Source organism: Maylandia zebra, linkage group LG2, assembly GCF_041146795.1.
Source record: "Maylandia zebra isolate NMK-2024a linkage group LG2, Mzebra_GT3a, whole genome shotgun sequence".
Lineage (NCBI taxonomy): Eukaryota > Metazoa > Chordata > Actinopteri > Cichliformes > Cichlidae > Maylandia > Maylandia zebra.
This window is the reverse complement of record NC_135168.1, coordinates 24,781,102-24,797,017: the sequence shown is the minus strand read 5'-3', so window position 1 is coordinate 24,797,017 and position 15,916 is coordinate 24,781,102. Positions and strand designations below refer to the sequence as shown.

General features: G+C 39.2%; 1 long non-coding RNA gene across 1 annotated transcript; it reads right to left on the bottom strand.

Annotated features, from left to right (window-relative positions):
* Positions 1-8,079: 8,079 nt before the first annotated feature.
* LOC101477278 (uncharacterized) lies at positions 8,080-12,425 on the bottom strand. The gene is made up of 3 exons (XR_191219.4): positions 12,331-12,425; positions 12,198-12,252; positions 8,080-8,896 (listed from the first exon to the last, which is right to left on the bottom strand). It is a non-coding gene; the product is annotated as an uncharacterized LOC101477278 (long non-coding RNA).
* Between the last annotated feature and the right edge of the window lie 3,491 nt (positions 12,426-15,916).

Here is a 15,916-nt window from a genome sequence, read left to right as displayed (position 1 = left end):
ACAAAACATTTCCTTATTTAAACCAACTGATTACCATCAAGGTTGTCTTCTCGTCAGGCACTTCCAGTGCTGCTACAATTTCCCCACCAGGAAGTTACATTATGGCCACTGAAGCAGTGAGACGTACCATCTTCATTAAAAAAATTTTTTTAAAAAGTATTGTCACTGTCATCTTTGATCTAGCTCTGTATCCATATTATTTCAAAACACTGAGTATGTAACATTAATAGCAGTAACATAATTTAAAAATATCCAGGATCATGCATTTAGTTGCATATTTTCTTTAATTTTTTTTATGGCTTTATTTTTGATAGGGACAGTGAAGACTGACAGGAAAGTGGAGGAAAGTGAGAGTAGAAGACATGCGGCAAAGGGCCAAACTTTAACCCTGGCCGGCCGGCCGCTCGCAGCCGTGCAGCACATCTGCTCATTCCAGTGAGCTTAACCAGCATCCCTATTTTCCTTAATTTTTGTGGGTTTATTACAGTGTCACCCTTCAGTTTAGAAAATAACAAGCAGATGGTGACGATTAGAAAAACAGCAAAAATAATGAGGATAGCTTCTAACGTAAATAATTGATAAAAATTTATCTTTAAATTAAAACAATCACTTTATGAACTTTGTGCTGTCTATGTCAGCCAACTAACACAAATGTGAGCTAATAACATATAAAATCAGTAATAACTTTTCCTGCACTTATTTTATTTTCTATCATCGGCACACTCACACAACACTACCTGTTGGCTGGTTCTCGTGCTGGATTTAAAAGTATCACTCTCTGTCAGGCAGTTCTAAGTATACGTGCAGGAAATAAATTTTAAATATCGATTGCTTCCATGTACTCTCAAATTTATTACAGGTGTGAGCTTGACTCCAAGTATTGACTCTTTCCCAGCAGCAACCTTCTGAAATTACTGCAGGGCCAGCGTTCAGTCTAGCTGGAACAATAGTGCAAATATCAGACAGTATGGCAGACTATGCAGTAGAACTGACATGGTGGAAAAATAAAATCACAATTAGATTCACCAACACTGGATGTGCATGCAAAAAAAAGGTTACATCAATGCAATATTGATCTAAAGTAATTCTAAAGGCATCTTGGACTTACTGTAGGCTATACATCATTTATAGTCATCATTTTATAAAGCTTTATTTTTGAAACATCCATGCTTAATAACAGCATGCAAAATGCAGAGTGACAGGAATGATGGAAGAGCCTGATGTGGCTCTTAAGAGTCAGAGGTTATTTGTCCATAACTCAACAGAACATTTTTAAATGGCACCTGCTATATTACTTCCTGGAAATCATTACTCGTGTGTCTCTCAAAGGAGATACAGACTGTATAATCAAAAAGTGAAAAAATTAAATACATAAAAATATAAGAAAAGGAATGCCACTGTTACAAAGAGTGTAATCATTCTGAAACTGGTTTTGTGTCTGTTCTGATATAAATTCTGACCACCATCTTATCCAAAACCAAGCTTCAATAGATGTTGAGCTGTGTCATATAAGTTGGCAATTTAGTACATGAGAGGAAACAACATGAGAGAACTGCCATGACAAAATAAATGCCAAGCTGTGTGGTGATATATTCAGTTGAACTGAGCATTTGTTAAACTAATTTCTCACTTTTTCTAAGATCACACTGTAAGTTGAGTTATACAGCATGTTTGTAAAACTTGAGTTAATAATAGCTGAGAGCTTAGAAACAGCAAAATTTATTATTGAAATTTTGAAATGCTGATTTACCATGCACCATGGTTTCATTTGCTATTTAGTCATGTAGAGCTCATAAATCTGGCTAAAGTGTTCTACTCTGGTGAAGACTGTAATATTTATCCAAGTAAAAAGTAAACTGGAAATATATAAGAAGAGTGGCAAAAAAATTCAGTATTCAATTCAATTCAATTCAATTTTATTTATATAGCACCAAAATTACAACATAAGTCGCCTCAAGGCGCTTCATAGAGATACAGAGAAAAACCCAACAATCATATGACCCCCTATGAGCAAGCACTTTGGCAACAGTGGGAAGGAAAAACTCCCTTTTAACAGGAAGAAACCTCTGGCAGAACCAGGCTCAGGGAGGGGCGGCCATCTGCTGCCACCGGTTGGGGTGAGAGAAGGAAGACAGGATAAAAGACATGTATCTTTAGTGGTCAGGGACACTAGCAAAATAGCCCTTTATGGGAGAAAAATAAAGTTATCTCTTAATGGCCCAGGCTTCAGTAGTATCCAGAAATCAATGACGAGTTGGCAGCCAACCACCTTTATGGTCTTTTGGCACCACCAAAAAGAAAAAACCTTCTCCAGTTCTACCAAAAGTAACTGAAAACAAGTCAGAGTTTTACTCTGATTATCTTGTTTTCGTGACCAATTAAAGTCAGAATTATAATAGAAATTAAAATTTGAACCTAACAGTAAAATTTAGGTTGGAGGACATTAGCACCACATAAGGGCTTGTTGGTCTAGTAGAATGGTCTTGCTATAGTGTTAGAAATACTGGGTTCCATTCCCAGACAAGTCTGCGTGGTGCCTGTGTGCTATGGTGTTGGCTTTTGTGCAGACATTTCCACATTTTTTACAGAGCCTCTTTAACCCCTGCTGAATTGTGACCGTGACTGTGCTACATTACTTTCCTTTCAGAGGATCACATTTTGTTTTCATTATAAGAACACTGTCTCAAATGTAAACCTCAAACCTGCGTTACAGCAGCTGCTGTGATGGATCTTCATGAGGGAAAAGCTTTTTGTAAGTGCTGTGCAAAACCTCTACAAAGGGGTTATGATTTATGACATCAAAAAGTATTACAGTACAAAAATTTCAAACATGAGGCAGTTTGTCGACACATGCAGTGTTTTAACCTAGTTTAACCCTCATAATTAGTTTTTCTGGTTCAAATCTATGAACTTAAATTCTTCAGTGTTACTCTAACCAGGCAAGGGCTCCTTTTTATGAAATATTGAAAAAATAATAAATAAAAATATTGAAAGTGGAACTTTGTGGGCCTAAATAATGTTTGCTCCTTTAAGGCTGTTATAAACAACACATACCAAAGGAGCTTGCTCCAAACAGGCAGATGAGATTACTTCTCTTCTATCTTTCAGAATAGAAACACTGCGGAATAAACTAATGAATCACATTTTACTATATTTTATAAAACGTATTTATTTTTGTTTGAAAATAATCCATTTGTCAAATTATGATTAAAATGCTTCAACAGCAACACCTGCAAGTCAGAAAACACGACAAAGTGGTGAAGGAGAGGAGACAAGGATTGCTGTGCTGCTGGACCTACAGAAAGGCCACCACAGTGATATGTGGCAACCTGACATTCTGCTGCACTCATTCAAAAGGGACTGGATTCAGGTGTGGTTAACAGATTGCTGTCTAAAATTTAGATTGTTGTGATTTGTTTTGTTGTCTTTCTTTTCTTTTTTATATACCTCTTTTAGGACAGGACCCCTGGAGTCTAGACACTGGTGGTTGTGAAGAAAGGGAGAGTGGCAGAAAACACGGACTTAAACCATGCAAAGCAGAAGCTGATTGGCTCAAAACTTGTGGGTAAGAAGATGATTGGACTAGACCAATGATGTCAAGTATCGAGAATGACAGCGTGGGAAAGTGGTAGACATGTAAACTGAAAAGCAGCCTAAGACCCAGAAAAGTAGGTATGATTACAGATCTTCCTTATTGAACTTATGTCTAAGCTTCATTTCAGATGGTTGTGTTGTACCATTGCCGTTTGTCAGTGAGCATGCATAGTCCCATTTTCAAATCACTTCTGATGCTTATAATTCAGTATTGTGCTTTTTCTCCCTCGGATGACAAAGGCATAACCTGCCCTCCCCTGAGGAGAAACAATCCTTTCTGTCTTCTGTGTCTCTGGTTCGCATAGAAGTATTTATGTACTGCTAATGTTCTACAAATCAGTTTACTGAAGCACACCAACAGGTTACATAAATGGAAGAAACGATATTAACTGATATTATATTTGACTCATGATTAGCATCTACTAATAGCCAGTCCTATACCTGAGTGTCGTAGGGCACAGCTTCAATTAGAGTCATCGGTGATTAAAAATGTAGATGTCAGCGACTGAATGTTTGACCATGTACCTTGCCATTATTCAGTATATTCTTTGACAGTGTTCTAATGAGATGACCTCCACAATAATATGGCAAAGACCAGGCATAAGCTACCATGTTTGCAGAGTCTCAGAAGTTAAATTGGTTTTGGAATAATGCTATGTTAAACAGATTATGATTTTAATTTTAGATTTTTTTTCTTTATAAGCTATGGTTTTTAAAAATGTATTGTCACTGCAACCCCCCCCCCCCCCCCCCCCCGCCCCCGGCTTCTGCTCCGTGACCCCTCATCTGGGACTCTCCTCAGCTCTTTCTGGGATAGTGGTGCGGCTGCCCTGGTCTCTTGTGCTCTGAGGGCCTCTGGATGTCTGGAATTTTGATCTCCTCCATGCCTGCTTCATGCCCTGGAGGACGGGGCTGTGGCTCCCTGTAGCAGATCATTACATGAAGGAACCTTTTAAATACAAGCGCACTCATGCTCATAGGTGTACACACGGGTGCTCACACACACAAATGACACCCTTTTTGGCTCCTACCTCAAAGCACACTGTGCGCTGTCGATCTTACGTGCTGCACAATAATGTTTAATATTTAGTATTTACTGTCATATTCCCATAGATCATCATGATGTTGTTTATTATATTGCTCTCTTTTCTTCTGCTTGTTTTCTCTTTTTTCTTTCTCAACAGGTGATCCAGGTGATTGATATATGTATTTTTTGTCTGCTTATTTTGTTGGTTTTTGTTTTTTGCCCTTTATACCCGTCCCTCTTCCCCACTGTTTTTCTTTCTCCCGTTTCTTTTCCCCATTCAAGTCTGTCCCACATTTAGCAAGTGAAAATAAAATAAAATAAACAATAAAAGGTAAATCAAATAGACCATTACGGCAAGACTGGGATGGTCCATTTGGTGAAGTAAATCCGTAAAAAAAAAAAGAAAAAAGTATTGTTATCTTTTACCAACATCTGCAGTGAATATTTGCCCCACACGTGCCTCAGTTTTGCTAAGGTTGGTAAGGTAAAGTGCCAAAACATGAGTAGACAGTCATGTTTTGGCGCTTTACCTTACCAACCCTGAAAACATTCATGCATTAGGACCGGTAATATTTGTGCTCCTCTACAGCCAAACAGTAGAATTTAAGCAACAATGTACAAATAATAGAGCCCCAGGCAGTGCGAAAGAAAATATGTAAGAGTAGTCTTACATATCATTCTTGATCTTGTACTCAATGAGCCAGCTTGGGAAAACATTTGTGGTCTAAACTGGTAAGTGTCATGAACTGGCTGTGTGGAGGCAGATGAGAACACAAACGCAAAACTCACGGTGACAGGAGCTGAACTCATAATCACTGCTTTATTGCAGGCCTTACAAAGAAACAGAACTAAACTGGCAAAACTAAACTAAGAACCGAGGGAACACAAAAAGGCACACAGGTTCAGGGAGGAGACATTGACGACGCAAGACTGAACTGAGGGAGATGCAGTGTTGGGTAAGTTACTTTAAAATAGTAACGTAGTTACATTACTAGTTACTTCTCTCAAAAGTAACTCAGTTACTTCAAGTTACTCGTTACTTTCAAAGTAACTAGTTACTAGGGAAAGTAACTTTGGTTTTACTCAGAATTCTCTTGTTAATGTGTTTCTTCCATAACTTTGTCAGTCTTCTAGCTTGCTTACTTGCCACAAGTGCGCTGTGCCACCTACCAATAGAAAGGAAAAGATAATGTGCATATTTCCACGAGAGAAACCCCACGCCTGGACCGTCATTGACTGCTGCCATGATTCTAGCCTACGTCACAGCGTCATGTGCGCGTTTTACATCCAACACAAAAACTGCAGTCGTGGTGCTTTTGATTGTACTCAGAACTCGGAAATTCTGCCTTCTGAATAGGAAGATGTAGGTAACACCAGACTGTAGATGAGCTGCATACAGGGCTGGACTGGGACAGAAAATTGGCCCGGGCATTTTGACTAGAGACCGGCCCACCATTATAGGAAAAATCATAAAGCCTTTGAATGAAAATAAACACTGTTGTGACAGTGATGTACACTGTTTTGATGGTATATATGTATCAATCTATCAATCGTTTGTTGTAAGATTCAGATAATTATTTTTTAAAAGCTAGACATTTTAAATGAGAATAAGAAAGAAAAGTATTTCTTTGTGCCCCCCTCTCCCTGTTAATGCCCTACATGCCCCCCTGGCAACACTTTGCTAGACCCGCCCCTGCACAGTTACCAGCTGTCAGCTACATAAAAAAGGATCCTGGTGTTATTTGTCTCTCAGAAACAGTTCATAGCTTCCCTTCAACTCATTCATGTCACCTAAAAGGTAAACCTGTTTCTCCATCACCTGTTCAGCTCTGGTGATTCAGTAAGGACATCTCCTGGTTTCATCTTCACGTTTCCCTCTCACCAGATAATCAAACCATATCATGACCAGCAGCTTTTTTGCAGCTGTGGCTCCAGCAAACATCAGCTGATACTAGAAATTAATATTAAATAAATTCTAACAATAGCTGATCAAGCTTAAACGTGCTGCTGTTGTTTAGCGCAACATCCGCTGGTTTCCTCTTTCGGCGCAAAGTGAGCGATAAACAAACAAGAGAAAAAAGCCGATCAGCTGATCATTGATCAGTTTTCATGATTGAAGTAGAAACGGGAGAGGGAGGGGGAGAGAATGAAAGAAGAGGCAGCTGTGCAGCGTAAAGACACAGAGTAACTCCAGCTTTGTGTCTTTTTCATTGTAGCTGAATTACGGGGCAAACTGTTCCTTTTCACCTCAATAATAAACGCGTAATATTTTCTCTGAATACCAGACGGGACAGTTGGCAACTCTAATAACTTATGAACAAAATAAAGTTCAACATCATTAACTTCATAGCACCCACCCAGCTGTATAGAAACTCCGTCACGCTAGCTAGCACGCAGTACGGAAAAAGTCAGAATAACGAAAATAAACTCCACCTAAACTTGGTTTATATCTGACCCAGATAGACTGCAGGTCATAACTTCTTACCTGAAGTTCAGTTCACACTTGGACCAGCGGCCGCCTCGGGTCTCTTTTCCTTCTGCGTCCCTTTTCCTTCATCCACCTGCTGCCGTCCACCACTTGCTAATGTTACTGAATCTGTGGAAGCTCCGCGATAGCCACCACACGAAGTAACGAGTAACGAGCCTATCTAAATCCCAGTAACGACTAACGCGTTCCTGATTTTGGCATAATAACTAGTTACCACAATAATAACGTAGTTACTGTAACGCATTACTTAATAACGCGTTAGTCCCAACACTGGGGAGACGTGGACATAAATACACAGAAGGAAGTGGGAGCACACGGGGAACACAGCTGACAGCAAACAGAACAAGACTCATATTGACGGGAGACTGTCAAAGTAAAACAGGAAGTACACAGAGGTGCAGACAGGAGGAGAGCGAAAGCACGGGGAGAGCACAGACATAACGGGCTGGGGAAAACATGGAATAAAACACAAGTAGGGGAGACGAGGGCTCACCGATACACAGAGGGGCACACGGGGTAAAGTGACATGGGGAAATCAAATGAGGAACATTTTAACAGAACCCCCTAGGAACGAAGGCATAAATAAAGAACAAAATACAAAACACGAAAACTACGAATGCTGGGCCAACATGGCCCAAGTGTACACATCTTCAGTCAGTATTGAATATCAGCATTTCCATGTTCATTTGTGGACATGAACTTTGCCTGAACTTCAAGCTGTAATATAAAAACACTTCAAGTATGTCTTTTATCCTGTCTTCCTTCTCTCACCCCAACCAGTCGCAGCAGATGGCCGCCCCTCCCTGAGCCTAGTTCACCCGGAGGTTTCTTCCTGTTAAAAGGGAGTTTTTCCTTCCCACTGTCGCCAAAGTGCTTGCTCATAGTGGGTCATATGATTGTTGGGTTTTTCTCTATGAAGCACCTTGAGGCGAATTTGGTTGTGATTTGGCGCTATATAAATAAAATTGAATTCATGTACCATTTTATTAAATCTACTATAGTAGTCAAAAGGCACAGGAAGTCTCAAGATGAAACTCATCTACAAACAACATGTGACAGAAGCTATCTGACATGTGAAGATCAGCTGAAACAAGCAAGCTGCATTATAAATACCGAAAGAAAGAAAATAGAGCTTTTGTAGATTTTCTTGAACTCCTCTTTGTATCCTGTCCCAAGGCACACTGACATGAGAGAGGTTCATCTGGCGAGGAGGAGTGGCTTCATGTCTCCCTTTAGGTTTCAGTTGACAGGGCTTTCAACAGACTGCTGGGATTACATAGTGACAGTAGAAGGAGACAGCAGTAATTCAAGTGGAATCAAGAATATCCTGTAAACGTGTGCGCTCACTGTCAACAATCAGTCTGCCAATACAGATTTGTTGTGTGTGTTCAATGATGGACATTAAAATGAGAAAACCAGCTCTGAATTGTTGCTATCTGAATTAGCTGTGTTGTCCAGCTTTGTATCCCTACCCCCATCCTACCTCTAAAACACAGAAACGCAGATACATATACACATTTCCCTTTCTCCTCCTCACACTTCTCTCTTCTCTAATTTACAGGGACTGTGAGCAGCATACAAATACAGCTCCTGACAAAGCATCTTGTTTTCTTGTTTCCGCTTCTTTTGCCCTGTCAGGTTCTTCTCGTGCTGTTTCCTCTTTTCATTCCTCTGCTTTAATCTGCATTGTCGCAGTGATGACTTGTGCCGTGTTGCATCAATCTTTGCTGCTCTCCCTCTCTTTCCTGCTCCTCTCTGTCTCCTCTCCTCAAACTGCTAGTGCCACCCTGTGGTGAGGAAAAGATGAGAGAGTTCAGGATCAAATCAAAGGTGTTTTGGGATTGACTTTTACATTAATACAGAGAAAAATTAAAAGCAAATTGTCAAGTCACACAGTTTAGATACATTTTTTTCTGGTTTGTCAAAAAACACTTGTCTATGTTCTCTGTCTAAAAAAAGAGAAAGAAATCTTAAGCAGTCTAGCCCTTTAAATCGTTCCACTGATGGCCGGCTTGGTCATGTTGGTGCTTTCAGGAAATGTCTGCTCAGGTGATCAGACACTGAATTCACATTATATGAGAGACGCTAAAGATGGGAATTAGCATGTAATTCTAGCTAGTGAAATGTTACTTCAGCATGTGACACAACAGGTTTCACTGAATTAGCAAAAAAGAAAAAAAAACTGTGCTGAATCTGTTGTCTGCAGTTTGCTGTAAGACAGATTCCTTTCTTTGACTTTAATAAATACCTACAGCGTCCTATGCACCTTTGAACAAAATAAAGAGAATAAAGAGTAGGTCCAGTGCTCCTTGTCAGGAACAAAAACTGTACTGGTTCTCTTAAATCCTGGACTGCTCTACCTTGGCACAGATCTTCCAGTGGAGGCTGAGAATTGTGATCTCTGAAACTGTAACACACTCTCTGCCCCCCCTTCTTAAAAAAGCAGAACCACTGCCTTGAACAGCTACCTCAGTGACCTCACCCCCGTTTATGGCCAAGACACCTCTCATGCCCAGACCCTTCTTCCTCTATTGAAGGCACATCAATTGAATTACAAAATCCTCAAAACATTTTTTCCCACTACCTGACTAAACCTCGGTCAGAAGCACTGGTTTTTATAATATCAATATTTTTGAAATCAAGTAACACGCTTCAGCTCCATCCGTCTTATTTAAATTGCTAAATATTACTAAAATGCCATCTGCTGTATTTTCACTTTGTAGTGTAGTGTACAGTTATCATAGTATCCTTACCTGGTATAAAAGGTCTATGGTATTCTAATGAGATTCAAGTTTCGATGTCACAGACTGTGTGGCAGCTGTATTGAGTTTAATTAAAACAGCACTGCTAGCAGGCAGTTAATTTACATTCAAGAAGACAGGAAACATGTCAGTCACAAAAGGTCAGGACTTCAATATTAGCTTTTTTTTTTTCAAAGAGCAAAAGTGATTTCAATCTAGCCTTCCGATTCCTTCTGTTGATGACACTTGGTCATTTTAGTGCTTCCAGTCCATGTCTTCTCCGTTGACAGGACACTATTCCACGAAAGATCACTTGGGAATTGACAAGCAGTTCAAGCTAGTTTTAAATCAATTTAAATTCTCTTTTCCATTTGTTACGGCTCTTGCAAGGCCTCCTCCTGAAGGTGCCTGTGTGGGCGTGTCCTTCAATCTCTTCTGCCTGAGGTACCGCCTTTTTCTTTGACACAGCTGACTCACATCAGTAATTAAAGGAATTTAAGCCCAGGGACAGGTGAGCTGTTTAATCAAATTATTCAGTGAGCCTGAATTCTCTTTGGATGGCATCTTGGAAGACATGACTCCTATCAGGGGTTTCATCATAGGAAAAAGGTGATGACTCTGAAGAACTTTGTATTGATCTATGGTGACCCTTTGCTCTTAAGGGACAAGTGGAACTAAAATATCTCAGCAAAATGCAACCACAGTACAACAGAGACAGATCTCCTTGGTGTAAGGGTTAAGGTTTTTTCCTTTAATTTATCATCCATCCATTTTGGCTTATACTGCTCCTTGAAGCAAACCATAGTGACCAGGGTTTCCTTCCTGTGTTATGTATGTAGGCATATTATGACAGGTCCATTCATAATTAATACAGTTACAACTCACTTCATTGTCTGAGTTTCCAAGTTTCTGCTTTATTACACATGTCATTTGGGTTAATTGGTCAAGGCTTGATAAATATTAGTTTAACAAATGATTTTTCTTCACCTGACAATTAACTCAACTTTGCCAGTGGCAAGCTCATTAATATTGAACATATGATGTTTTAAAAATAATAGTTATTTTTGCTAGCTTAGTAATGGATTGTGAGGCAGTCCTCCTTTATCCTTTTTCAACAGCAATATCTTTTACAATAACTAATTAAGAGCAAAATTATTTACATACCAGTAACTAACTGCTTCTATGCACCATCTTTGTGTACCCTTTCCCGCCCAGGCTTCTAGATTTCTGATTGGCCAACATTTCTACCCAGTTAGGATTACATCGCCACCTGTTGCTTTGGCATGTTCTTGACAGCGTTTGACTTTGTTTTTTGCGATTACGTGTGGACGAGATTCTTTTTAACAAAACGGAAAATCTGTTTACAAACATACCCGCGTACGTGTGGTCACAGCCTAATTGCCAGTTTTAGGTCAAACTCTGCTTACACTGTTTCACAACTCTCCCTCCCATACAGTTTCTAATGGCAGACATCAGGTTAGCAAAAGTCCAAGGCATGACAAAGGGGCTTCACTAACCAATGGGTGATGCCACTGTGGCTGCATCCATCTTTTATACTTCGTATGGAGGTGATAAAAGTTGTTCCCTTTGAATTTAATATTTTTGCTTCCTCCTCTCTACCTCTATGTCACGAGTAAAAGCCACCAAGTAACCGCTAAGGGCCTCTATACTACTCTTACAAACTTTCAGGCCCAAAGCTCTTACAGGAATAAGCCCAGAATAAACGGAACAAGAGGGTCAATATCAGTCAGATAGGTTAAAATTTATTATTTTAAAGGAAAACAAAGGGCTTGCAAAAGGCCTCAATCAAAATGGAAAAGGTCACTAACGACCACAATATAGTCTTATTGGTCCAACCTGTCAGCAATGCAACTATCACCTGAGGGCTTGCTCTCCCTCGGCGGTCCCAGATGCTCGTTGCTTTAAGAGAAACAAATCCACCCCAAATAAATACGAGCCCAACAGAACACATATCGCATGCACTAAGTGTTCAAGTTCAGGCAATTGGTGGCACTAAAAATCACTCTTAAAACGTATTCACCGCAAATCCACACGGAGCACCTCTAAAAGACCTAATTCCCGTAACGTAAGTGCCCAGCTCAGGGATTGCACATTGTCTGACTAATATTGCACCAGCCCATTGGAAATAAAAACAAACCCAGCATTAAAAAAACAAACAGTTTTAACTACTCTAAAACCAACTTGGGAGAAAATCGCAACAAAAAAGAGAAAAAACAGTGACAAATTCACTTGTGGAGCCTGTCCTGTAGGAGGCAATACAATATAAATTAGATTGTAGTGCATAAATATACTTTTTTATAATGTCAAATATATTATGTTAACATACCTCTAGCAGACAACTGTGTTTGCTGCACGCATGGCTTGTCTTCTAAAAAACACTACTAGAAACATAAAATACAATAACCATCAAATACATTTCAACAAATTTACAAAAGCACTAAAAGAAAAACAGCCTGTACCTCAAACCTCTGCTGTAGAGGTTTAAAACAACCGTTTGTGTAGAAGACAAAACTTCTCAGGCGCTTCACCTACTCACACAACCATTGTTCACAGCCAAATGAGAGAAGAAGAGCACCTGCTGCTACTTCCTCTTTTATACCCTCCCTTGGGTCCCTTGGGTCCCCTGGGTCCTAAAGCCTTCCCTATTACATCTATTTTTATGCACACTGCCAGATTTTGGGGAGCCTGTTAACATTCTGACAATCCTTTAATCTCTATAATGTAACAGAAATCCATAACTTTGATCTTCCCTCTAGCCCTATTCTCTTATTAAGAGATTTTGAACTGACCTGAATACAGAAAATAATTAAATTTAAAGAGTACAAAACGAAAGGCAGACTTCACCATTTCTGAGTAGTCAGTGGCTTGAAAGACTAAAAAAACAAAAACAAACTGGACACGCTGAACACATTGGACATTATGATGGAGTATCACAAAGGATATCATGTAGTTTGACCACAAACTGCAACACAAATATTTTCTGATTACTCAAACAGGGATCCGCACCAGCTGTTGAATTAAAGGATTATGGGAGCATAAACAGACAGTCCAGAACATGCTGTTGTGAATCACGTACACAAAAAAGCACAAAGATGCTCTCTGTACTTTTATACCGGTTTGAGATCAAAACTTCATGGTGTGAAGTTCCCTGTAAAGTTGGCTGAATGTGGTAATTCTACTAATAATGACCTATTTTGAATTTTACAACAATCATTCTATATAGAGTAGAAAAGGGAAAGGATAACGTTCTCCTGAATATGTATGTGAAACATCTTTCTTATCGTTAGGGAGCGGTTTTAATATGAGTCGAGAGAGGAGACCTTAAAACTACTTTTAAATTTGGTGTTGAAAAATTGGCTACTTCACTGTAATGACTGCTTAAACAAGAGGACAAGATAAACAAAAAAGCTTTCTATGATTATGGGCTAAACAAAGAGGGAGGGAGAAAGCAAATATAGTGTATAATGGATGGTCGGATGTCTGTGAGCTCTTTGGATGAAGCATTTAAAAAGAAGAAATTCAGTGCGTGCTCTCTCTTCATGTGAGACAGAGTAAATAAGATAAATCCCTCAGCTGCTCTTTTCTGGATAAAAGCAGAATATTAAAAACTAAAACATGCAGCTAAAAGTGTCTGATGGCATTATGAGGAAACTTGGTGGTGGAATGAGGAAGTACAGGGAAGCATTCAACGGAAGAGGGTGGCAAACAGGAGCACTGGGAGACAGTGATAGTTTTAACATTCAGTTCAACTCAGTTCAGTTTTATTTATACACATAAATAAATTCACAGCAACAGTTGCCTCAAGGCACTTTATATAGTAAAGTAGACCCTACAATAATACATACACAGAGAAACCCAGTAATCATATGACACCCCTATGAGCAAGCACTTTGGCAAAAGCGTGAAGGAAAAACTCCCGCAGAACCAGGTTCGGGGAGGGGCGGCCATTTGTCATGAAGGCTTGAGGTGAGGGGAGGAAGACGGGACAAAAGACATGCTGTGGAAGAGAGACAGGGATTAATAACAAGTGTAATTCAATGCAGCGAGGTCTATAAACATATAGTGACGAGAAAGGTGACTGAAGAAGAACTACTCAATGCATCATCCATTCAGGGCGACCTGATGCAGCCCTATATGTTTTAGCAAAAAGGAAAGTTTTAAGCCTAATCTTAAAAGTAGCGATAGCGTCTGTCTCCCGAATCCAAACTGGAAGCTGGTTCCACAGAAGAGGGGCCTGAAAACTGAAGGCTCTCCCTCCCATTCTACTTTCAAATACTCTAGGAACAATAAGTAGGCCTGCAGTGCAAGAGCGAAGTGCTCTAATAGGGTGATATGGTACTACAAGGTCATTAAGACAAGATGGGGCCTGATTATTTAAGACCTTGTATGCGAGGAGCAGGTTTTTGAATTCAATTCTGGATTTAACAGGAAGCCAATGAAGGGAAGCCAAAACAGGAGAAATCTGCTCTCTCTTTCTAGTCCCTGTCAGGACTCTTGCTGCAGCATTTTGGATTAGCTGAAGGCTTTTCAGCGAGTTTTTAGGACTTCCTGATAATAATGAATTACAGTAGTCCAGCCTGGAAGTAATAAATGCATGAACTAGTTTTTCAGCGTCACTCTGAGACAGGATATTTTTATTTTTAGAGATGTTGCGCAAATGGAAGAAAGCTTACATATTTGTTTAATATGTGCATTGAAGGACATCCTATTCAAGGTTCCTCACAGCGTTACTGGAGGCCAAGGTAATGCCATCCAGAGTAAGAATATAGTTAGTTACCATATTTCTAAGATTTTGAGGGCCGAGTACAATAACCTCAGTTTCACCTGAATTTAGAAGCAGAAAGTTAGAACTACCTGTGTTACTTGGCTTCATGGATAGATAGTGCTGGGTGTCATCTGCATAGCAGTGAAAATGTAAACTATGTCTTCTGATGATGCTGCCTAAGGGAAGCATGTATAATGTAAACAGAATTGGTCCTAGCACTGAACCCTGTGGAACTCCATAATTAACCTCAGTGTGTGAAGAGGACTCTCCATTTACATGGACAAATTGGAGTCTATTAGATAGATATGATACAAACCACTGCAGTGCAGTACCTGTAATACCTACAGCATGTTCTAATTGCTCTAATGGAATAGTATGGTTGACAGTATCGAACGCTGCACTGAGGTCTAGCAGGACAAGCACATGAGTCCACTGTCAGAGGCCATAAGAAGATCATTTGTAACCTTCACTAAAGCTGTTTCTGTGCTGTGATGAGCTCTGAAACCTGACTGAAACTCTTCAAATAAGCCATTCCTCTGCAGATGATCTGTTAGCTGTTTGACAACTACTCTTTCAAGGATTTTTCAAGATCAAACTTTGATTTAGTTTTAATAATAGACTTTTGACTAAAACGTCATTTTGTTTTAGTCAAAATTTAGGCATCTAAATTCCCTTAGCTTTAGTCAACAAAATATCATAGGATCATAGTGGATTAAATCTAAAGGTGATTCAGTTGACTAAAACATGAAGTATAAAAGGTAATACATTTTTCAAAGTTTTTTCATATTTGAAACAAAAAATCTTTATTTATCTGGTCTTTCTTTTTTAGGCATTAACATCTCAAAAAACAAAAATAACATAACACTGACTTGCTTTCATTATGTAAGATACACATTGTTCATAAAGTGCACGTGGCATTCTTCATAAACCTAAATACCGTGAAAGCTGTTGTGCCATTAGTCCAAGCAAACCCAGAAATAAAAAACAAATGGACTATCAATAAATAACTATTTATTGTTGATTATTTAAAAAGCTGAAACTCTCAAAAATATTCAAATAAGAAGTGTCTGGTTAATGCCATCAGACCTGCTCTTGCTACATAATTGGTGAAGCTTTTATGTAGTATAAAAATTTAAAAACTGTATTCTCTGTAATTCACTGTTCACTATTTCAAATGAAAGACTTAATGCCATTTTTAAACTAATATCAAGAAAAACTTTTGAGTAGTAGATGGAGCTGAAAACACTCCAACCAAAAGCCCTGTTCCTGTGTCACAAGTG